The following is a 26,096-nucleotide window of genomic DNA, read 5'->3' as shown; positions in this document are numbered from 1 at the left end:
GTTCTTAAGGCTATGAATGTAATGGAATTGGGAGGAAATGGTGGGGACCCTCATTCTTAAGCCAATCCATCTTCGGTCTGTCATTAGGTGGAGATCACTCTGCCCTTTCGGTTTTTGCTAGCAAAAAGTAGTTGGTCATCGTTGCTCTGGAATATAACCCTTTATCTGGGAGATGGCAGAAGTAGTGAGGGGAAGGAGAGAGGATGGGAGCATAGTGGGCATCATGCAAGAGGTGCTTCCTCCCCATTTCCCACCACAGAAGACACTTGTAAAGACAACTAGCAATTATGATCTTCCCAACAAACTAGGCCTTCTGAGTATCTCTATTATTGGAAAGGTAGTGCTTTGATGGGCAACCCCATCTCCCAATCAACTTATCTCTGCAATCAGTTTCTTTGAACTGTTGTATTGTGGTGAACTAGATGTCAAACACACCAGGCTGAATTGGAGAGTATTTAAACCCATACACCTTGATGGCATTAAAATGAGCCCTGACAATCAAATGGAGGCATGAGAGTTTAAAAGACAGCAAACACAAATCCTGCAACATGAGTATGTCTGGCATGGTACCGCATGCCGAGTGTGATCATGAATACCTAATGTGCTGACACATTCGTGGCTGCTCTGCATTTGATTCACCTCGATTGTGGCCGATTCAGCCTTGGTAGATAAGAGGGCTGCACTTCCTTGCACCATTTACTGGCCCGTGGAAATGGACTACTTTAACAAACTGCTAATTTTGAAAGCCTTTAGTGGATGGAGTCAGGGGAAGGGAAAAAAAAAAAAACCCATACAGTTTAAAAGCATACTCTGAATTTGCTAATAGGCATGCATGGTCCTTTTGAAACCAAAATAGAATTTTTGATGAAGTACCTTGTGGCAAATCTGAAATATTAGCCTGGGGGCCCCAACAAGACATAATTCACTCCACTGGTGAGAACAAATCTCATTTCCACATCCATTCCTCTAAACTCATTACTGACCCTGGGGGAAAATGCTAGCCTGGAGCAAGTTTTAATAAAGATACTGGTGGACCCGTTGCTATAGTATTAAATGCAATAATAAGCAACAAGCCTCTTGGTGGCAATGGACCCCTGGACCCGTGGAGACCCTGTAAGGCAGCTTCTGAAGGGCTTAACACTCCACCCGGAGCAGAACACAGCGTCTAGAGAAGATTTCGTTACTTTATGTGATCATTTGTTATGTAAGACTCTCTCTGGCTTAAACATCCTGAGTGTCTGCTTGCCATCAAATGAACAATTGCTGAGCATAATTTATTTTAAATTAATTTTAATTGAAAAAAAGAAAAAAAGTCGATGCAGTTGGGAAATTAAGAAAATAACTTTGGGGTCAGAAAGACCTAGATTCAAATTTCAGATCCGGGACAAATTTTATTACCTTCTTAAGGTTTCATCTCTCCCACTAGATGTAGTCTCTTAGCTAAACACAACTTATCTGTGGGCATGGCCTCTGCCTTTATCGTTTCCTGCTTTATCCCCAAATGCTTTGTCATATAATAGATGCTCGATGGATACTGTTAAGTAGGTCTACTTTCAAGGATTATTATGAAGACTAAGAAAGTGAACAAATGTAAAACCTTTGGCACTTTGCTTGGCACGAGGTAGCTCCACATTGAATTCAAAGCAAATTAACTGCTAGTATAAGACCACTGGTGGAAAGGCCACAAGAAGGGCTTAGAATGGAAAATGCAAACAAATGAAGAAGTCTGAAAATGACAGTGGTTCTGGTAGGAATGAGACAGACTCAAGGAGTTGAAGGAAGGGTTCCATAGAAAAGCATGGCAGGGAGGGGTGCAGGGCACCTTGAAACTACCTGTGGGTATTTTGGAAGAGCCATAAGCCAGTTATTACAGGCGGGAGGTCATGCTTGCTAATCAATCCTCAGCTTTAGCAAGAACACTGGAAAGTGTCTCTGGGTTTCCAGAGTGGATCTATATTTAGGCAGGTACAGTCAAATAAAAAACTGAAGCATGTGGCTAGAGAACTGACACACTCAGCTCTCAGGAGGGAAGTACAAATGTGTTTGGAGGCAGACCCTGTCCTGACTTGTTAAGGTGGGATACTCCTTACTCCCACTGCATCCTAACGCAGCCCTTCCATTTCAGTCTGGCCAATCTGTTCCCTACATCCTCTGTGACTTGGAATGTCATAGGATGACTTCCTTACTCTCACGTGCCTGCTCTTTGATCAAAACTATATATTCTTTAAGTCTGAAATAATCTATTTAAGAGAGAGAAAATAAGAGCGTTCTGGTGCAATGGGATCATTCTCTGTATTATCTCCGCCTTTCCCACACTCTTTCATTTGCTTCTACATAATATGAGAATTGTCTCTAAGTGTTTATAACAGATATCTTGTTTCCTCAAACAAAACATTACTTCTCCAAAGCAGGATCTCCTTGTTGAATATTTTTCAATGAGCTGAACACCAGGTTGGTTATTCACCCAAATGACACAGCAAATACCTATCAAATAAAGCTTGAAAGGAAGTCACCAGATACCTGCTTCACATCACATGGACAGGGGCAAGAGACTTCGTATGACTCTCAGGAACTTTCTGCAAATATTTGTAGTAAATATTATATACAAAGTAATCAAAAGGAATGTCAACTGCATTGTACAAAGTTACATGTAAATATATACGGTTATAATGGCACTCCATAATGACATTTTGGCCAATGATGGACTGCATATATGACCATAATCCCATAAGATTGTAATGGAAGATATATAGAAACCTAATATGTGGCCCTTGATATTGCCATTGCAGATCAAGTAAAGAAAATGACTTATATTCAGTAATGGTGCTTGGACATTTAGTTTTCCATATGAAAAAATGCATATAAATTTAAAAATACATACCATCTAGGTTTATATAAGTCCATTCTATGATGTTCAAACAATAATGAAAACCCATTTCTCAGAACATATTCTGTCAAGAATGGAAACACTGACTGCTATCAAACATACACAACATGCACAAATACAAACACAACCCTCACTCACACACCGCTTAGCTCTTCTCACAGGCAAGATTCCTAAGCAGCCTCTGATTTAACTTCTGACTGTAATAAACTTTGGTGAGCCAGGGCTGCCCATTACCAGAAAAGTCACTTGGGAAAGCGTCTAGAGTCTTTGTAAGAGGATCAGGGCTGACCCAATCCAGTCACTAGGACTAACTCTCTGGGCTGCCTGCTTCTCCAGCTGACTGCTCTAAACCTACTCCCCTCTACCCTGTCCTTCCTGCTCAGCAGGTGTTCCAGTCTGGCCCCTCAGCCCAGCCATTCCCTTATGGACAGTCACTTTCCTGCCACACACAAACATGCCCTTTTACCTCACACAACTTGAAGTCACCACATCAAAGTTTCCAGTGTCACTTCCTCATTCAGGACAGAGAAAAGAAGGAGTTGTTATTGGCCCTTTAATGAGGAACTGATCATGCTTCCCTGACAAAGACAGATAATGACAAAACCCAAAAAAGCAATCCATCTGCTCTCTGATTGCTGAGATTAGAATGTGGGTGAGCGAGGGGACAGGGACAAAGAGTTTGTTGCCATAAGGAACAAAATGGAGAATCCAGAGAGCTCGCCTCGTCACTCCAGAATTATCCACTGTTCACTTCCCATTTCATATTAACTGTGAAATGCATCTAACAGTGAATGCCAGATAAGGTATCCATATTAAAAAGTAAACATATCCAGGCATCCAAATTGTGGGAAAACAGAGGAAGCAACATTAAACAGAAAAAGACTTATACATACAAAGCAGGGAAAGGAATTCCAGCTCAGATGGTTTCCCACACTGAGCAAATGGATAAGTGATTATCCCAAAGTTGAAAGAAGGAAGTCTTGGGCATACCTTATAGCTAAAGCTGAAGCAGGAGTGCAGAGAGTATATCGGGGAAAGAACAATTAGGGAATTCACCAATTAAAGTTCTGTTTATACTTCCATTGTGGGTGCTAATTATGTGTGGGTTTAAAGTAAGCTCCCCTGTTTTTATTAGTGGTTGTCAGTGAACGATAACATACTTGGATTTCCACGTCCTTGTTTCCAAAGATTGTATTTGCAGCGTCAGCCCATATTTTCACACGATGACAGTAATAATCAAGAAACCCATACTCACTAAAGCGAACCTTGCTCTTTTTGTCTTAAATAAGAGGTATGTTACTGTTACTGTTTCCTTGCTCTGCCTCTGTCTAGTTCTTAGTATATCAAGGTGACAGCTCTTCAACTTTGAGGAAGACACAATGGTTAGGTTCTCTGGAAAAGGATGAATTAGCAAGAGTTCCCTCCGTGCAGCATTTGCATACCACCAAATCCATTCCCATTCTGTGTCCCTCCTGAGTTCCTGCTCAGGCCTTCCTGATACAAGCAAGCGCCTCTAGGCAGGAGATCTGTTTGCAAATCTGTGGGAAGCCTTACAATGAGGAATTGGTGACAGAATCCACTCGCTCCTGCCTGTGATCATTAATTTTTCCTTTAATAAAAGAGTAGCAGCTATTATTTTCTGTTGATTTCTTACAGCTGCCCTCAGAATTACACTCAGAGAGCAGCCTGTATTTGAGCTTCTGCAATCCTGTAAGAGTTATGAGGATCCAGCCGGTAGGAGAAGGGCTGGGAGCTGGAAGGTGAGAAAATGAAGGTCATCAGCAGCAGTGCCTTAGGAACACACCTAGGGACAGAAACCGGGTTTCTAAAATGCAAATAAATTAGGGGGCTAGGCACAGTACTTTTGATGACTGAAAGTGTGTAAAGGGAGGGAGGAACGGAAGAGAAAAGACGGCTAAGAGACCAAAAATCGCAGTGTATGAGAAATCTGACACAATCTCACTCCTGGGTGTCTTTTTTTTAGCCAGTAACTCAGATAATCTAATCAAACCCATCCTCTTAAAGTTAGAACTGGATAAATTGACATTTTGTTTCTTTTGAAGATTTTTTTTTTCCTTAAATGGAAACTTTTCTGTGGTACATCTTATTTTAGAATCTCTATGTTTTCCCCGCTTTTTTTTTTTTTTTTTTTTGAAAAAATTAGAACTCTTGGCTAATTTGTGATTTTGTTATTTCTAGGCACATTTAAGGTGGCCTTCATAGTCAGATGCTAATGGAGGTGATTCCATAGGCGGAGGGATGGATCCACTTACCCATATCACCCTGAGTAGTACATAAAGATGAACTTCCCAGGGAGAAGAAAGGGGGGCAGGGATGGTAAAGGACAACATCTTCTGAGTATAGAAATAGATAAAATGACAAGAAGACTAGAGTTGCCATCTGCTGGAGGATGGAAAGAATGACATTTGACACTATTTCCAAGAGCAAAGCTAAACTCATTAGTCAAAATAATAAATCTCCATGTACTGTGTACTCCCAGCTAAATGATGCAAAATTATAGCAGTGTGTTATTATTTCAGCATGGCAGTTTTTGGATAATGTTGAAAATATATGGAGACAGTAAAACAACAGCAGCCACTTTCCCTAACTTGTACTCTACCTACTCTTAGAAGGGCTGATGAATATTGCTTTATCTCCCTTCAAATGCCAGAAAGTTCCTTCAATATATATTTCTCACTTTCACCACTGAGACTTTGAAAATGATGATGGGGTTTCTTCTATGAGTATGCCTAGTCATTGCTTCCAGATTTTCTTTCTGCTTATGTAACATGACCAAATGCATGAAACTCACTTAGGTTCAATATAAAGAGCGCTGGACTGAGAATCGGAAGGGTGGGGGTAATCTGTTTGCCCACCAGCTACCAGTGTAACCATAAGTCAATCACTTTAGGGTCTTGGTATTTTAAACTGTAAAATTATAAATGCTATGGAGGATGGGCTGCAGAATCTAAATGATCTCTAAGGTCCTTTTTAGCTCTCAAATTTTGCAAATCTATAAGCATTCCAAACTCATGTAGCACTTATGACATGAATATTCAAGCTAAATTCTCATCATTGCTTCTACTGAATGCAGCAAAACTGTATCTAATGGCCTGATTAATCAGCCATAACCATCTTCTTTGCTAGTGAAGGGAAAAAATGTTTTCCCCCTTCTCATATTGTAGAGAAAGAGACAGTTATTTAAACTTGATTTCTCTGATGCTGTTTTTGTTGCAGTGAGTGACATAACCAAGTTCTCTGATCAGGAAAAAAAATAAAACAAAAATCAGCTTTAAGAACCACAGATTTAGAACAGCAAGTAACCTCCAAGACCAGAAGTGGTACCTGAAGTTAAAGGATTCACCTGTATTTGAATATCTGGTTTGGTGCCAAAATTGATTAGATCATTTAATTGGCAAATACTTCCTTACCTGAAAGAAACTCATCATCCTTCTTTCTGTAGCTATAAATCCTGCAAATCTACGGCATCCAAGTCAGGTATCTCCTCCTCTCTAATCAATTCTTGTCCCCTTCAGCCTAGAGTGATTCTTCTCTCCTCTAGAAACACTCGTGTTCAATGTCTGAAAAACCAGACTTGGCAGGTGACACAGTCTTTCATTCATTTATATTCCTGAAAATATTTTTAATGCCTTACATTCTTCTGGGTAGAACAGAAGCATTAAAACTCCCGCTCTCATGAAGCTTACATTTTGGTGGGGAAGGGGGAGAAATATATATACATACAAAAATAATATCCAGTAGCAATATGTGCCATGATAGACATTAAAGCAGGTGCTATGATAATGATCTGATGCCTTCCTTAGATAAAGTGATCAGAGAAGACCTCTCTGAGGCAGTAACCCTAAACTGAAGCTTAAGGGATGAAAAGGATGCAAAGATGGGAGGAAGGGCATTTATAAAACAGATCTAGCTTGGGGTGGGAGGTCAAAGGAAGGAGTAAGTCTGGAATAAAACCGGTATGAGAGAGAGTAACAGCAAGATGAGGGGAGGGAGGTGGGGAAGGTCTAGATGATTTGGAGTCTCAAGGTCATGCTGAAAAAGGAGTATTTTATTTCAAGCATTCTGGGAAACCACTTGAAGCTGAGAATTTAGTTCTCTTTTCATGTAAGTCAATTTCCCCCACATCCAAGAATTAACATTTTACTTTTTTAAATTTTCTCACAATTCCTAGGTCCTCCAAACCTTTTTGCATAAAAGGCTTTTTAATAAATAGCTGCTGGCTGATTGTGTTGTACGTGAAATCTTTAAGTTAGTTAATAGTTTAAGTAGGGGCTTAACCCCGGGACAATCAGAGGTCATGATGATCGCAGCCTTCGACCTCAAATCCACGGGAAGGCTGAAGAAATGAGCTCAGCGTGGAGGCAATATGCCCTGACACTGCCTATGACTTGACTCTGAGACTCGTGAAAATGCCTCACGCTGCCAACAGCAGCCCACGAGGATCCAAGAGAGCGCCTTTGTCGACTCTTTCAAAGCAAAGCAAATCACCTAACTTTGGAGAGGTTCTGACAGTCTTTATACTCACGCGTTACATAGCTTTAATTGAAACTTTGGAACAGGTAAATCTGTAACAATTCATAGTTTTCATGCTCAAAAGAGTATCTTTGTGTAAAACAGCAGCCTGAATAATGGGGAGTAGGGGGAGGATTAATTCAGAGAGGTTATTCGTTTTCTTCTCTCTTGATGCAAGCCCCATTTTTACATGCTTTTCTTTTGACTGGAGGGGAATCTTTAATTGCAGCTTTAAGGGAAGCTTAAAGAGGCCATTAAACATTATGAAAACTGAAATGTCTCTAATGTTAGCTGAGAGTAACCTGACTTGTTTTTTCATACTGAACTCTGGAAAAGGCAAATCCCTTGTAAAGAGTTAGGGTGGAATATCCTTCTGCTCCACCCACCCCTAGTGGTCTTGGAGTCCTCTAAGCTATGATGGGAGGAACTTAATGGCTTGACACCCAGGCAGATGCTAGAACCTTTTAAATCTTGATATTCATGGTGCTAAAAATACATATAGATTCACTAATGGAAAAAGAAGGAGGAGGAGAAAAAGAAAGAAAAGAAGGAGACACACAAAGAAAGGGATTAAGAAAATGAGAGGATGAAAGTACAGAGAGAAAGGGAAGACGAGCTAGCAAGAGAGAAGGTCAATAAGAGAGCACAGAGGCTGCACAGAGGCAGAGACCGTGAACTTCCAAGCATCTAGGACAGTGCCTGACACACGACAGAGGCTTAAAACATTGGGAGAGGGAGGAAAATACATGGGAAAGTAAAAGAGGAGTTGTATGTGTTGGACAGCAGTCACGCAAGGAGGAAAGAGAGAAGAGGAAAATCTAGAAATGAAAAGGAAGAAAGAAAGGAGATCTTGGCACTGATTCCCACATCTGGATGCATATCAGAACCACCTAGGGAGACCACCTCAAAATGCAGATTCCCAGGCCTGTTCGGAGCCCTGTTACATCAGAAGCTTGGAGTAGGGTTGGGTTCTAACCCTAGTCTAACAAGTCAAAACAAAAAGCTCTCGCCAGGGGATGCTATGTGCTGTGATTTGGGAGCCCCGCTGAGCTACACGAAAAGGAGAAGAGAAGAAAGGTGAGACCAGTGTGCAGTGACAGAGCTGGTGCCAGCACTGACCCTGGTCACACCTCAGAGACAGGGCACCTGGAGGACCACCGCAGGGCACGCACTTCTCTTCAAGAAGGCGGCTCATCTTCAAGAACCTGACATCCCTGCTGGTTAACAGCCACTCTCCCTTTTGCCTGTTCCCAAATTATATACCTTTCAGTGATGCCTGGAATGGCAAGGGGTGGGCTACAAAAGGAACTGCATGAGAAGGCGGCGTTCTCCTTTGCCCATGATAGAGGTTAGGGAAATAGCCCCGCCTGGCCCGCACAGTTTTAGATGTGGAGGTGGCCCTGGGTGATTTTGGAGTATGGCCCCGAGTGGCACCGAGTGAGAAGACAATCTCTCTCACATGCTGAGTGAGGAACTAGCAACACTGACTGGGTTTTGGATAACGGACAAGACGACACTGGCACCCATCTCTCCAGACACGCGTTTCCGATCGTCACGGCAACGCACGCGGCGGCGGGGCAGCGGCCCGGGCAGCGCATCTGCGCCCGGGCCAGGCTGGCGAGTTGGGCCCCATGGCCTCCGCCGCGGCTGCGCGCAGTCCCAGAGCTGCAGAAGCCCGGGGGCGGCAGGCAGCCAGCCCCGCGGGGAGCGCAGCCGCCCAGGCAAGGGAACAATTGCCTCTCGGGATCAAGTCTACGTGGGCCCGAATTGTGTGTTACTATGACAATGGTAAATAGGTTCACTGGCTTTCAGGGAAGTGGCTCCGTGCAGACTGAGCTGCGGAAGGCACAATTTCTCTCCAGTTCAGCACACCTCTACCCATTCATCGGTCTGTTTTCACGCTTAGGGGAGCCACTGTATTACTTGGTTTTAATCACTGGACATTTTATTGACAATGACCTATACTGAGTTTGATTTAGTGGCACCAACTAATAAAAGCCTGATAGTAGACGAGAAAGAAGAAAATGAAACTTGCTTATCAGATGGTAATTAATTTGCTCTCTAGAAAGAAAAAAAAAATGAGCTAAATGTTTTGGTAAAGTAGTTCTATGAAATGCTACAGCTACCAGGAATGCCTCAAACCTCATCTTAAAAAATACACCCACCTTTAAAATCATGTTTTGTTCTGTTGCTGCTTCCTCAGCAGGAGGAAAAACCACTCTACCCTGAAGCCTAATACATCTTTTTAAAATAAATAAATAAAATAGAGAGAATCTTCAGAAGGGCTATAGCTTTTCCTAGAGTGTAGATTACCTACCATGCCAGAGCCGGCCTCGCACATGTTAGCAGAAATAAGGTATCGATTAAATACAGTCGCAGTAAAGACTAAACTTACATTAATATTTCCCGCTACTGGTGATTTAGCATTTATCATTCATCAGAGCCCACAAGTGCATGCATGCATGCATTCACAAAACCAAACCTTGCCACAATTAACTGATTGTAGAATATATAACATTTGATATATGAGAAAAGACAGATTGTTTAAGCGCACCATCACGGGCTTAAAAAAAAAGATTTATTCCACAATTTTCCTGGTTGTAGTTCATTTGCATACATTATATGAACTCATACATCACAAATTATTTTAAAATACGCTGTTCAATAAAGAAATAACATATTCAAGACAAATCAGTGGCTCTGACATACTTCTTTCACTTCATCGCAATGTACATTTCCACCAGCATCTGTAATCTGTTCAATATGCACTGCACTAGGAGTATTTCTGTTCTTACCAGTTAGGCCTCGTCCAGAAACTCCTCTCCACCAGTCAAGCCTGGATCTTAATACCCTTTTCCCAGTGCCATCTCCCCCCATAGGAAATCTCCAGACCCTCTCAATGAAACCTCCAAAGCCTCTCGGATTTCCTTTTTTCCCCAGGAGGCCTTTCTGTTATAATCTACACACTAAATATTTACTTGAAGGTTATCAAGTTCTTCCATGTTATATCCATTATACACTTTTCTTATTTCTTTCAGTCATTTTTTCACGTCAAAAAAGTTAGATCCAAATATCTGTGCCATCTAGCATATTTTAAAAACTTTAATAAATATTTGAATATGTGAACAAACATGAATACTGGCACGCTATGGTGGACTGATTTGCTTAACTGAATATCTGTAGTTATTCTTTTCCTCCGCCCCCCTTAAAGACATCATTGCCCTAATGAAATGCGGAGACACATTTTGGATACACATTAAATTCATTCAACTTAAAAAAAAATTGAGGAATAATTAGACACACCTAAATATGAACTATATATTAGATAACATCAAATAATTGTCATCAATTTGGTAGGCTGCAGTGGCAGCATTGTGGTTATGTAAAAAAAGCTTGTTAAAGTATATACATAAAATATTCAGAGGTAAAATATGAGATGTGATTTACTTTAAAAATGACAACGCTAAAGTGGCAAGATATTAATCATTCTTAAGTCTAATATTAATAATTAAGTCTAAGTCTAATCAAGTGAATTTTTAAGGTTGCCCCTCTTCATTCCACACTTGATATTTAATAAGAAATAAAAGTGGGGGTTATATCTCCACATAGCAATCATTGGTGGAGGGGTGAGTCCAAATGGTCTGTTCCTCACCCAATTACTCTGTAAGCCAAGCAGCTAACTATACCACAATATGGAGAAAGTGAAGGCTCAATCCTAGAAACAGGCATAAGAGGTGCTGAAGTTAGAGGAGAAAAGCAGAGGCGGGTTAAACATTAAGGCTTTTTCTAGTATAGATCCCACTCTGGGGAAATGTGGTTATTTGGCCAAAAAGAAGGAGAAATGGCAATGCTATAAGCAGTCTACTGCTTTAGAGGTTGTCCTTACAAAAGTGACAAAAACAATAAAAATATCTCACAGCTGTAGAATATACCTGTGAGACCAACTGTGTATGTATCATCTCATGTTTATTTTCTTAAAAGTTGTTCTATAAGGCAAGACTATTAATCCGATTTCACAGATGAAGAAATTTAGGTTCTAACAGTAACTTTACATTTATTTTTGAGTTGTTCAAAAATATTACATGGATGAAAAATAATGTCCAGAATGAAGGCAATTGCTAAATATTAGAATCAGAACAAGATTATTCTGTAACATTCTTATTATTACTTTATAGCATTCCATTCCTCTCTTATCTGCTCCCAAAATAGTTGGATAAAAAACCTTGCCTCATTTCCTATCAGCAGGCTGCAGGAAGAGACACTGTCACTTTTACAGAAAGACTCAGTCCGTGAATGGCTACCGTCTTTATACAGAACATCAAATATTTCTGGAGGACTTTTGAATATGTCTTATTATAACCCTTCTGACACCACTTCATTTAGGTGGGTGGTAAATGCCATCTAGTTTACTTTATAAATCAAGAATTCTTATCACAGCTGGGATGGGGCACTTGGTGGGAATAGAATCAGAGTGAAAAGTAGCATTGTGGAACTGGAGACCCAGATACAGTCTCACCAGATTCACATCACCAAAGTCACAAAGTATTGCTTTTCATTTTTGGCCCTTGGAGATTCTGAAAGAGCAAAACCATCAAAGTAAACAGCACTTTGTTCTCCATGTTGGTTGAATAATATCCTGAGTGGTATACTTGGAATTCAAAAAGATTTCTAAAGCCTTTGCAATGTCCACAACAACTACAGGAGAGATATACTGTTCACCATATTATGTAATGAAACAAATCCTGTTTAGGTGTGGAGATGTGGCCAGTTTGGCAATATGCCAGTCTCATTTTGTTGAACAACTATTTAATTGTTTGAAATAACAACAACAACAAAACTGGTTGGTATACATCAGCCCTTGCTAGGTAATTATATTCCAAATTGGTAGACATCCTTCAAATATCAATTATATTGAAATTAGTCAATGAATTTGAATTCTTTTAGAAAATTATATTTTTCTAAAATAAGTACTTTCCAGTTTAGGGTTATTACTATCTGAACATAGTTAACCTGTGCATATGGTCAAGGAACTCAAGAGGACCATTTAAATAGAGCTGCAATCAGGCCAGGCTCCCATCTGTGATGGGGCTTGATAAAGGGTGAGATTCTCCCTTTGATAAAACCTTCTAAAGCACAGAGATAAACCCCCAGCATTGTATCTTTTTTAAATCACCAGTTATGAATTGTTCCAGCATAAACTAAAACATCTTCTAGGAATATTCTGATACTGCCAGTGTTGACTGTCTATGTAAGGTGTAGCACCCTAAGAAGGCAGAAATAGAGAATCGGCTTACTAAGGGACTGTATCTCTTGTCTATATTGCTCTATGGGCTTGGAAAGAATCCTAACCTAAGACTCTGTTTAAAGTCCCAGCTTCGGCCGGGCGCGGTGGCTCAAGTCTGTAATCCCAGCACTTTGGGAGGCCGAGGCGGGTGGATCACGAGGTCAAGAGATCGAGACCATCCTGGTCAACATGGTGAAACCCCGTCTCTACTAATACAAAAAATTAGCTGGGCACGGTGGCGCGTGCCTGTAATCCCAGCTACTCAGGAGGCTGAGGCAGGAGAATTGCCTGAACCCAGGAGGCGGAGATTGCGGTGAGCCGAGATCGCGCCATTGCGCTCCAGCCTGGGTATCAAGAGCGAAACTCCGTCTCAAAAAAAAAAAAAAAAAAAGTCCCAGCTTCACAAGGAAGGACCAATCTGATTTTTCAATAGTTTATTTTTAAATTTACTCTGTCTCAGTCTATAAGCCAGGGACAATGTTACATTTCAGTTAGAAAGCCACCCACCACCTAAATAGGTTAAAAATAAATACCTTTGAAACAAGTTTTGTATTGCATATTCCCTTCACTTTTCAGACCTTGTTAGGTATTTTAGAATTCACAAATCCGTGAATGTCAGAGCTCAAAGGGATCTTAGAAATTCTCAAACCCAACTCCCATTCTATATGTAGAGAAGGAGTTTACCCCCCCTCCATATTACTAGTAAGTGGCAAAACCCAAACCTAACCATAAATATCCCAACTCTATCTTCACTGCACCAGGAATATAACCTGGACTTTGCTCTTAAGGAATTTCAACCTAGAAGACATAAAGGAAAACAGGGGAGGAGGGCTACACAGAAACAAATACAGAGCAATTTAAGTAAATTTAAATTTACTGTCTTAAATTGCTCTCTTAATTTTAGGTAAGTAACACCTCAAAGAAGGAGGGGATTAATATGGACTTCTGGGTGTATGATTCTCCTACTAGTGAGTGAACTCTTCAAAGAATAAACTATTATCTAAAATAGTTTGTATACCTTAGCACTTAGCACAGTTAAGAAAACAGAGTAAATACCCACTACATGATTGAGGAATGGATGGGTGAATATGTGGACATACAGATTTGTGGGTGGACAGGGGAATTGTCTGGAGTGAGAATGGGAACCCTTAGGAAGAAGGTGGAAATTAACAGTCGTCAGAATCTGAGTGACAATGCAGAGGGTAGAGAATACTGAAATAGGCGTTATTTATTTAGAGATTCTTGAGAAAAACAACCTGCTTGAAGCAGAAGATGCTTACTAGGAAGTAGCAGATGATGCATCTGGACACTGCAGTACATCTGGGCATCATGAAGCTCATCATCGCCTATTCCCATGACTTCAATGAGTTATGTTTAGTTGGGTGTTGTAGTGCAGGGAGAGTTTGAGAAACTTGTTAATGAAGCCAGACTCCCACATACAAAACGAGATTTCTGAATGTGTGTGGTTGTCGGTATTCTGTTCTGTTCTTTTTCTATGCAAACAGCAACAGATGGCAGAAGGGGGCAGAGAGAAGTGGGAATCCAGGAGGAAAGTTTGAATTGCCCCATCCCGCCTCTTCCTGGGTCTTCTAAAAGGAAGATTTTAAAAGAGTCAAGTTTGGCTTTTGCTGAGTTAAAAAGTTGCTTGGTATCTAGCCCCCTTAATTGTTCCATAAAAAGGTCTAGAAGATGCAGAAAAATCACTTTATATCATCAATACCAGCTGTGTTAAGGCAAGTAGCTTGTTTACTGTGCCTTGATTTCCTTTTGTATATTCCCGAAAGTGGTAGGATTTCACAGAATTCGGGTAAATAAATGGAATTAATATATTAAAGTGCTTTAATTTAGTGCCTAAGACAGAGTAATCAATCACTTTATAAGGTCTGGTGGAGGTTATGAGGATGCTGGTGAATGTTTGTTAACATTTATAAAAATGTGCAGGGATTCTTTAAAAAGCATATCTTGTGTTCAAAATTCTCCTTCCCATCTCTTCATTCCCCTCTCACTCACTTGGGCACACTAACCAGTTTACGGTCTCTTGGACCAGATTTGTCTTAGTCTCTAGGCCTTGGCACCTTCTGTTCTCTCTGCTTGGTATGTATATCTCACGGCACTTTAAACGGCTGCCCCTTGCTCATTATTCAGGTTTCAACTCAAATACCACCACCTCAAGGAAGACTTGCCTAACCATAGGTTAAGCAGGTCCTGTCCTTCAATTTCTCTCTTCCACATGATCCTATTTAATTTTTTCTTTATCAGTACCTAAAATTATCTTATTAATCTATTTGCTTACAAAGTTGCTCAGTTTTTTCCCCACTGTATCCCCAGACCTAGAATATGCCTGCACATGTTAAGTACTCAAGAGATATTTGTTAACTATTGATTGACAAGAACAGGCCCTCAAAGCATACACAGTTAAAAGAACATCTCAGTTATAGCTTCAAAGAAGTTGCCCCATTTTGATAAGAGAACATGGCAAGCAAACATCACAGAAAACAACAGCATTTGATGTTAATGCAAAATTTCTTTTCCTCTCTTTCTGCTCAAACTTAAGGTAAAAGGCAAACTAGGGGAGACCAGCAGCCGGCACATGCCAGATGCTTAAATTGTGCTGTGCTGGTCTTATTAATACATAAAATCTTTTTTTTTTTTTTTTTGAAACAGAGTTTTGCTCTTGTTGCCCAGGCTGGAGTGCAGTGGCACAATCATGGCTCAGCACAATCTCTACCTCCCAGATTCAAGTGATTCTCCTGCCTCAGCCTCCTGAGTAGCTGGGATTACAAGCATGCACCACCATACCCAGCTAATTTTGTACTTTCAGTAGAGATGGATTTTATCCATGTTGGCCAAGCTGGTCTTGAACTCCCGACCTCAGTTGACCCGCTTGCCTTGACCTCCCAAAGTGCTGGGATTACAGGCATGAGCCACCGTGCCTGGCCAATTGTATAAAATCTTAAAGAGTACCCCGAGACTCAAACATGTTCTAGAGATATTTAAACTGCGGACTAAAGATTGGAGAATCAATCTTTGAACCTTCAGAAAATCAAGGTCTGGTTGAGTAATGGTTCAGAAATGTAAAAGGTCAGTTTCAGTATGTGCCTAGCTGTTTCTACTTCTTTAAAAATTGCTCTAATATCTGAATGGTGCTGCCTGGTTAAATACAATATTTTTAAATATTTATGTACTGTTATCTTAATTCTTAAATTTCTATTTTTAAAAAAGGCACAGGACAGTTGAGCATAAAAATGTTATATCCTCTCTCTCTAGCTATTCACGCTGTGAAGCAACCTGTTTTACTGTATAAACCTGTGTTTGTTCTGTTTCAATTGTGCAGAAGGAAACAGTTCTGGCACCTTTAAAAATCAAAGATCTATCACTCAACAAGAGAACATAGCAATTCTAAGAAAGGGAATTATGAGAAACAGCAAAAAGATACAGTGCATCTAAAACCTTAGAGGGCTTATGAATCACTTGGAGATCTTGTAAAAATGTAGATTCTGATTCATAACAGTAGGTCTTAGGTAGGGCCTGAGATTCTGCATTTCTAATAAGCTGTGATGATACCTGCACTGTTGATCCTCAGTGCTTACGGATGATGCTGTTAGGGTCATATGGCTTGAGAAATGAAAATCACTTTACAGCATTTCATACTTACAGTTTTGTAATCATATTAAGCCACTACTGCTGCCGTACTTAATCTGCGAAAAACAACTATAAATTCTTCCCGTCCCATCAAGAGATGGAGTCTATTTCTCCACTCCTTGATTCAGGCTGACCATGTGATTGGCTTTAGTTAACAGACAACAGCAATTTTCCGTATGGTAAGACTTGAAAAGTATTTTGCACTGGGACTTCTCCTTTGCTGCTCTTGGAACTCTTCAATCACCACCTGACTGCACCAGAGCTAGCTTACTGAAGGATGAGATAACATGCGGGAGCGAACTCAGGTACCCTAACCTAAAGTTAGTTGAGTCCCAGCCAATAGGCTGCCGATCGCCATCCCTGTGAGTAAAGCCATCCTGGATTGGCCAGTCTTCACTAATGTTCCAGTTGATCATGGACACTTGAGCAAACACCGCAGCTTTCAGTCAACCTGATCCACACAAAAGATATACACCTTGCCAGAAACTAAATAAAATGATTGTTGCTTAAACTGCCATGTTTTGGGATATTTGTTGCTGTCTTTTTTATTTTGAATTTGCTTTTTATGCAGCCCCTAAAGTAGGAACAGATAACTAAAGAAGGAGTTGTTAAAAGTCTGAGTCAGTGGTGCACGATGCAATTTGTGCTTATGATTATTTTCCTCCTTTTCTTCAATCTATAGCATGTGATTTTTGCCCTGACATAATATAAATGGATATAGGTAGTTATTGCAATGGCATTTTAAGTATTTTCTGTTTTTATAATTCTACTTATTTTTCTTTTATTTTACTATGTTGAGTGTTTCTGCTTAGAAGTTAAGTCACTTGCCCAGATCACACAGCTTCTAAATGGCAGAGCACTTTTCAGACTAATATAAAGTCAGAAATTTGAAAATGCTTTTCACAGTGTTATTAGATGTCTCAAATTCTTCTGCTAAAACGCAAATATAGATTTATCACTGAAGGACATGACCGCCAGCCATCACCTTGTTCCACGTTTGAGGAGGGAATATAAGGTCTATCTACAAAGGAATAATCTTACATTGATGTGATATGCTAAAGACAAACCCTCTTCAGAAATGATACAGTCAACATCAGATAGTCATTGACATAGAGCCATTAGGCAGACAGCATCATCCTTACACGTTTCCTTTGCAGGTTCACTCATGGTCAGGCTTCCTCCCCCAGTGTTGGTGAACTTGAACATCCAATGTTCTCTCCAAATCTATCAGTCTCAACCACACTTTACCTTTTCCACAGCCATGTGAAACTCATATTAATGACAGTCCCATGGCCATGACTATATATTAAAGGCTGCTTGCCATGGACTAGGGCAGTGTTTCTAATTTTACTAAACTATCCCTCCTATTGAGGTGATCTCTACTTCTTCCCCTCCATGCTGTTCCTCCTTGCTGAGAATCATCACCTAGAGGCTCTGCAAACTGATATTCCTTAAGCTGAATACAGTCTACAATACCATTTGCTTGCTAACAAAATTCAGTTGTAATACATTAGAATGAGAATGCATTTAATCAAAATATGCACTTCGTAGGTAACCCAAGGTCCTGTCATTCCTCATCTAGCTGCTGCCCCTGACATTACCTTATTGGACTGTGGAAACTTTTGAATGTGTATCGGTTGCTATTCTAATCTTTCTTTCTGGAATTTGTAACTACTGCCACCACTGTAGCCACCAAGCACATTCCAGGAACTCCCTGATCTGTATGTCCATCTGTAATGTCTGTTGAGATCTGCAACTGCTCATTCCTGGTTCCAAGTGTGAGCTTAGCTGGGTTTTACATCCTACTCTTCTTTGTCTTCCTTCTCCCCTAAAGCAATCCATTCTATCGAAATAATCCTTCTTAGAAAGAGTACCATTTAAAAGTTTGTCAATCTGCTGCAAAACTATTATGGTACCTGGCCTGCTCTGCCCATTTGTAATGTGAACATAGCCTGCACAGTATCTCACTTGGGAAGATATGGTAGTCTCCCAACAGCTCTCATTGCTTTCAGTATCCTTTCTCCTCCATTCATGATCAAGGCAGTCATCAGAATTATATTCCTTGCACTCACATTTTGGAAATCATATTTCAAGTTGAGAGTCTTTGCAATCTGGCTCTAAATTCACACTCTGGTCTCATCTTTTCTGACACCCTTCTCCTGCATACCTGTGCTCCAGACACGGTATGCATCTCAAAAGTTTTTTTTTTTTTCTCACAAACTTTGCCTGCTGGCTGGAGTGGCTTCCTCCATCCATCCATATGGTCAGCTCATCTTCCTTTCCCCTACCTGGACTTACTCAATTAGCTAGAGAAATCTCTCCAACCACAGCTCTTGTTGACGTCTCTGCCATAGCATGAATAATATTAGCTTGTTACTCATCACCTCCACTGCAGAACTGCAAACACAGAGGGCAGGGACCACATTTTATCAAACTCTGCCTCTCATTGGGTAAACTTCCATCTGACGTAAAACAAACAAAAAAATAAGAACAACAGCAAACATGTACGTTAAATAATTAAAAAGCCATTTTCAAGATTCTTGTCAGAGATTAAAAAGTGGTTTCTTAGAATGAGAGACATCTTGAATGAAGAGATTAAATGGATCTAACTAGGCAGGTTAGTTTACCACCGAAGACCTGTTGCTTATGGATGGTAGAGAATTTTCTGCAACTAATAGATCTGTCACAGGATGCCACCCAAAATGGCATTCATCTGTGTGACTTGAAAAGTTTCAGCTTTGCTGGGTTAATAGCTTGTGCCTATATGTCAATGTAATATAGAGGTTTTTATATGTCAATTCCATAGGCTATTGATTAGGCAAGCATTCAAACTAGTTAATAAACTCAATTCAGTAAGAGTGTCTATAAACTCAGAACTGTGCAGACCGCATTAAGAGAAAAGGGCACACGTTTACTAGTGCTAGGTGGCAATTCTAATCTCTCTATATATGGTCTCTCATATCTGATCTTACTCCCTTTAAAGGTAGATATTAGAAGGTCCAAAAAGCAGAGAAAGTAATATGTCTGTTCTTAGAGAGTTTCATTTTATCTGTGAGGGCAAAATTTCCAACATCTGTAAAATTCTATAAAACAAGATAATTAAGTGTCAAGGAATATCAGAGACAGAACTTACTATAGAATGAAATTGTTTCCTTTACTTATGGCTAGGATGAGAAGGTGAGATTTGCTAATATCAAGTAGAAGAACTGTAGTTGTCTAGGTATCCCGCATAATTGATTAAAATCATGACATAAAACAGGTTCCTGCACCACCAGTCTTCTATAATGCTCGGAATCTGAACCTTGGAATCATTTCTTGGTAAGGTGATAGCCAGTTTAAAGTCCAATGCACCCATAAACTGCAATTAAATAAGTTTGCAAAACTGTCTGGTTTTGTGTTAATACAAATCCCAAATAAATGGCTGAAACCATGAAAAACAAGATTTCTTGCAATAGAGACTGCGAGATTAAGATTTCTTATGAGTGTGAATCACGAACAACAGAACAAAGCCTTGTGCATTTCACGAATGCATTTAAATACTTTTACCCCCATAGAGCATTTTAAGTAATGCTGGATTAATCCATTTTGGATATTAACAGCTTTTTGAAAATAATTTGGCTGGCCAGCTACTTAATAAGATACAGGAATTAAATTCTCATAAACTCTCAGAAGGTATCTTGAAGGCCCCAAGCCAGCCCTCTTTCTGAAGTGGGAATTACCTCCGCAGCATGGAATGAGAAAATGGCTGTGAGGAGGAAGGATGTTTCCCAGGTATCATGAACAAAGGCAGACAGAAATACCAGTTGGGTCCCCAGCCAGATGAAGGAGAGGAGCCCAAAATGTGTTTTAATTTATGGTGTCATGGGGTTTCTCAAGACAAAGAGAAAGCAGCAAAGAGCTATTGAGAATGAAAAGTATAAAATCTTTCAGGACAACAATTTGGCATTATGTATTAATAGTTTTTTTAAAGTCCTCATCCTTTAAACACCAATTCCGCTTCTAGAATAAACATTTAAAGACATGGGCACCCATATGTTCAGAGTTATAAGGATATTTATCACAATATATTTTATAATGACTAAAACCAGAAACAGCCCAGCTCCGGTGGCTCACGCCTATAATCCCAGCACTTTGGGAGGCCAAGGTGGGTGGATCATGAGGTCAGGAGTTTGAGACCAGTCTGACCAACATGGTGAAATCTCATCTCTACTAAAAATACAAAAAAATTAGCCAGGCATGGTGGCGCACACCTGTAATCCCAGCTACTCAGGAGGCTGAGGCAGGAGAATCACTTGAATCCAGGGAGCGGAGACTGCAGTGAGCCGAGATTGGATCATTGCACTCCAGCCTGGGTGACAGAGCGAGACTCTGTCTCAAAACCAAACCAAAACAAAACCTAGAAACAACCTAATTAATAAATAAGAGCAGACAAATTCTAAAAGAATGTATACTTGAAATTTAATAGTTTCTCTCTGGTGATTGAATTTTAGGTGACTTCACCTTCATTTAATTTTTGTCCCTTCTGTATTTCTCCATTACATTTTTCAGAATAAAGTATCCATGAGAAATACGCACATGTTATGGTAGCAGACTGGCAGTGATAAGTAAACTGAGGAGTAATGTAAGCGAACTCTGTTAACATCAAAGCTTTTCCCAGAGACAACACATTTAACGCACCTCCAACTCAGCTCCCCTCCCTTGTCCCTGCTGTCTTGACTCTTCCAAAATTGTATGTGTGAAGGGGCAAAATGTTGGGCTGTCTCATGGGATCAATTGCCATGCAACTCTGCCTGCCTTGGAAGACTGCAATCAACGTCTTATGCCAGATGTCAGAGCACCACTATCTTCTAGGATAATATGGGAAGAAACCAGCTGAAAGATACCTAAAGCTAGCACCTATGAAGGCTCTACACCGCCTGCAGTACCAATTACAAAATCAAACTTTAAAAGCCTTACTAAGTGCTCAGGCCTGTGATACACACAGACCTTGCAATCTAAGTGTTTAAAATCTAATAGGAGAGGGAACACATTATTCAGAAAGTTTTATTTTTTTGGACCCAATTCCACTACCAAAGGTGGGCAATCACTTAATATTTCTTCCCCTTCAGTTTCTCAATTATAAAACTAGGGAATCAGTGATACCTGGGTTTTTATCTCAGGTTAAAATTTGTGAATATTCCAATAATGCATCTAAAATATAATGAATTGCCTGGGACTAATGGTTAAATGCAGATTTGATTCCATGGGCCTGGGGAGAGGCCTGAGAGTCTACATCTCTAACAACTCCAAGGCTGTGGTCCCAGGCCTACACTTTTGAGTGCCAAACTCTAATATACATGATCTCATTTGATTCCCCAAAGTATCCTCTAATATAGTTATCCTTAGCCCTATTTCACTGACCCAGAAGTGACTTGTATTTACGGTTACACCAATTAAAAAGTGGCAAAGCAGGAATCCCAACAAAGGCTTTTTACTTGTCATTTCCAAGATGTTTAATGTCCCTTTCAGTTTTAAAATACTATAATTAGAAATTATTGCCACATTCATATAAAGTGAACAGAACCACAAGATTGATAAAGGTAAGCTGCTAATGAAGTTAAGAAGAAGAAGGGATTGCTTTATATAGGGCAGGGGCCTGGGAGTCGATGAAGAAATCACAGAGGAGATTTGTCATCAGTCTTGAAGGATAGTTAGAATGAAGGTACGTAAAGATAGAGAGAATGTAAAACAATAGGTAAGCATAACATGGCATGATCAGAGCATACGCCAGTATAGAGAAACCCTGTGAGGAGGGCAGGACAGGCCTCATTTCTTTTCTTTTTTTTTTCCTTTTTTTTTTTTTTGAGACACAGTCTCTCTCTGTCACCCAAGCTGGAGTGCAGTGTCATGATCTCGGCTCACTGTGCGCTCCCTTTCCTAGGTTCAAGTGATTTTCCTCATTCATAGAACATGACAGTTAGTTTCTTATTGCTATCCATGCTACCACTTTGTTTTAAGAGTTGGATAAAGTTTGATAAGTAGAATGACCTCTCTTTCTAATTTGTTTCTCCTAAGTGAATCTCCTGAGAACAGCTTTGGGACCCCCAACCTGGGGCTCTCCATGCATCCCTTGAGGCGTTCTGTAAAATGCCAGCTGTATGGTATGTGCCCACAGAAACAAGTTAATTCTCTCTTTTTGAAATTGTGACTCCTACTCTCCCCCAGTTCTCCTAAAGGTTTCCTTTTAAAGAAAAGTCATGGTTCACTGCCACTGAAAATCAAAGACAACAGCATAAAGATCAAGGTCCAGGCTGCTGCTAGCGATGACAGAACATTAAAATAATCGCTCAAATTTCCTTCCTTGAAAATTGACAAAGACTACTAATGGAAAGCCAATCCCCAGAATGCAGATTCATTTCAGAATTTTTGCACTTGTAGCTCTTTGTTCAAAAATTATTCTGATTAAAATGAATTGGAAGTGTTGAGATAAAATAGGAGAGGTAATGACATACCAAAAAAAAAAAAATTGTATGTGCCTCCCCAACTCCATGACATAACATAGAGTACCTAGAAAAACAGGGCTTATTAGGCAAAGGCTAATTTACAAGGTTGAAGACAAAAGAAATTAATTGACTCTTCCCTCCATCAAGCTTTGCTTCTGGCCTCTCTAACTACACCAAGTTTACTCCACCAGCTTCTCTCTTCTACCTCCCCTTAGTTCCAGATTATCTTTGGTCATCAGATTCATAACTTATGTACCCCAGACTTCCTTCGCATTTGCTGAGTCCATATTTTCAAGATTCTTACAATTTCTTACCCCAAACTGGAGGTCTGGCCTCATGTTGGCATGATGGCTTAGGATGGTATTCTTGATGCCCAACTATTGGTACTAGACTTGTATTTTCAAAGCATATAAAGTATCTCTTATCCAATATACAGCATTTAAGAAGTTTGCCAACAGAAATATATGGTCACTCTGGAAGAAGAGACTGATCCAGTACATACATAATAGCTACATTATAACCTGGTAAATCAGATATTCTCAAAAGACCGGTAAAGAGATACGAGAGAGCAAACAGGATGAACGGGAAGACTTTAGGTGAGCTTTTCTTTCTTTTTTTTCCTTTTTTAGTTCATTGGACACTTGGAGGCATGAAATTAAAACTCGTGAAAAACGTATCCACTTGCTGTGGTGACTCAAAAGTTGTTTCTCAACTCAACTTTGCTGAAACACTTGATTCATGTTGTTCTTATTTAACCTAATTTGCATTGATTTAATCAGTGCTGGTATGCTTTAAATACATAATAAATTGGAATTCTGCAACTTAGATGACTTAGAATAGCTAAATTTCAATAAAGCTCATTTCAATCTGTTAATGTATACGGTTCTGCCAAGGGGTTTAAAACTAGAAAAGATGCAAACTTGCCACATTAGAGGTGGGAAAGGCTTAAAGATACCATATAGATGAAATGATTTGCAGGGTAATAATGTGAAAGGCAATATACATGTGTGTGTGTGTGTGTGTGTGTATGCATATATATATATGTGTGTGTGTGTGTGTGTGTGTGTATATATAATTTATTTTAATTACAGCCTAGGAGCATCTCCTAAGTTCTGAGTAGCACACTTAGAAGAAAACTCACATATAAATCAGTGAATTTAATTTTATTTCCTTGCTTTCTTGCCAACACTCAACTCTTCTGCCTCTCTGTACCAGCTCTACAAATCAAGTGACATCCAAAGTGGGACCTCTTCTTGCCCATTTGGCAGCCTCTGTCACCACTTTGCCAAGCAACCTACATTAGGAGGATTTTTTTTCCCCTAGCAGCCCTGGGGATTGGGTGGCGTGTACTCACAGTTCTCACTGAATGGCTGGCCGCTGTTTAACCCTGCCTGCGCCTGCTCAGCACCCCTCCCCCACCTCCCAACCCTTTAGCGTTTATTGCTCAATCAGCTGGCCTGCTGTCAGGAATAATTGTCTTGGCAAGAGGTGAAACCACTTGATGGTGAATTTGTCTGTCTGTTAAAGTGTTCCGCAGCACCTTGGAGGTGCCAGGATGAAACCTGCAAATGCCCGATCCAGAATTAGGTAAGTAACAAGAGTGACAGAGAGGCAACCATCAAGAATGGCAAATAAATAAATTGCACTTTGAGGAGGAATAGTAAAAAAAGAAGAAGAAGAAAGAAAGAAAACCGTCTGTGCATCTGTGCCAGTTACAAGCTGTATGACCTTGGATAAACTGTGATGTCTCTTGGCCTCAGTTTCATCACGTGCAAAATTAAGGGGGTTGATTTTCTAATGTCTCTTCTAACTCCTAAGACAGCATGTGATGTCTAGGACGTTTCAGATTTGTGTTCCTTCCAATTAAATGATACATCTCAGAGATGAATGACCAGGGCAGAGCTCAGATGAATACAAAATGGAATGATTCATGCCCCTGTTCATATGACTTTTCCTGAAAAGTACCACCAGTCTTTGGTGACTTTGATTCCATTGGTTGGTCTCTTCAGCTTAGATGCTAAGGACCAATCCAGTTACTTGTCCAGTCCATCTACCCAGGCTCTGGTAATCCACCCTCATTCCTATCAAAGTAAGAGCCACTACAGATAATGCCCACTGATTTTGAGTTCCTTAGAGGCAGAAATGATAAGAATTCAAAGAGCGGAGCTGGAGACTCACATTTGACTCTCCCTCTCATCTTCCTGGGCATCTTTGTCAAGAAGGAAGGCTTACCCACACTCACTTCCCACAGGCTTTCTCAGCCATCTTAAGGATTTTGTTTAAACAGATGACCAACTGACCCTCTCCAGGTCAGACTCTCTCCATACTAGTTGGCACAAGGTGTTGTGTGTGGGGGGTGGGAGGAGGATGGGGAGCTCATTGTAAGGACTCCTATCTATAAATGACTGTGAATAGAAATGAGGCAAAGGCTTCTCTTCACACTTAGAGGAAAAAGTGGCACAATTTAATACAGTCTCAAAGCTTAATTAGGGATGCGTGTACGGAGATGGGTAGGCTTCATTATGGTTTAAACTACCACATCCCCACACATTCACAGTCTTCTGGAGTGGAGTTCACTGCAGGGCCCAGTAATCACCATGAACAGCACAAGTCAGGGTTAGCCCTCCCCATGACAGACAGCAGAATCGTTCTTTAATCCATCCTGTACCCCATAGATATCTGTGGAGCCTGATGAAGCCCCGCGGGGATCTCAGTCAAGTCTCCCTGTACACAGACATACCTTTTTGCCACACTGGATCTCACACCACCGGGACTGGGATAGCTTCCCAAACTAGGTGGGTTTGGAAAGCATTTCCCCCATCCACCTCAAAAAAAAGAGCTGGCTGACTGCGGAATTCCAGTGCCCGCAAGGGGGAAAAAAAAAAAAAAAAAAAAACCCTTAGCCAAGCCCCAAATCATTGCCTTCCTGTGTCTTCTCTCAAGTTGCTTTTCTAAAGCAAAGGACCAAATGTTGATTTCTCTACAGATTCCTACGTATCTCTTACACGTAGACAGTTTTAAAGGGGAAAAGAATATATTCCCAAAAGGGAAGGGGGGAAAGCACAGACTATTTCAGTTTCCCACTTGGAAATATCTTGTCGTGGATGATGCTACCCCTACCTCCACCTCCCTCCCCACTCCTTTTTTCTTTTTTTGAAATATGGACAAAAAAGCTGAAAGTGTTTTCCGTTTCATCAAAGAACATATATTACTTTAGTGGTTCCGTAAAATGTTGGTTTTATGCCCACCCCTTTTCAATCTGCCCATG

General features: G+C 40.3%; 1 protein-coding gene across 6 annotated transcripts in view; it reads right to left on the bottom strand.

The window, feature by feature from the left end:
* CTNNA2 (catenin alpha 2) overlaps positions 1-26,096 on the bottom strand; it is a 1,152,426-nt gene that overhangs the window by 323,702 nt on the left and 802,628 nt on the right. For 2 of the 6 annotated variants that reach the window (XM_021670972.2, XM_012452105.3), the window contains exon 1: positions 25,569-25,787. The exons of the other annotated variants lie outside the window; for them this stretch is intronic. The gene's annotated coding sequence lies outside the window, so the exon portion shown is untranslated. Of the gene's footprint in view, positions 1-25,568; positions 25,788-26,096 lie in introns of those variants that run through there. 6 annotated transcript variants of the gene reach the window in all.

Source organism: Aotus nancymaae, unplaced genomic scaffold, assembly GCF_030222135.1.
Source record: "Aotus nancymaae isolate 86718 unplaced genomic scaffold, 86718_ANA_hifiasm-v0.15.2.pri h1tg000017l, whole genome shotgun sequence".
In the NCBI taxonomy this organism is placed as follows: Eukaryota; Metazoa; Chordata; class Mammalia; order Primates; family Aotidae; genus Aotus; species Aotus nancymaae.
Note: the sequence above shows the minus strand (reverse complement) of the source record. Positions and strands in the feature narration are given on the sequence as shown.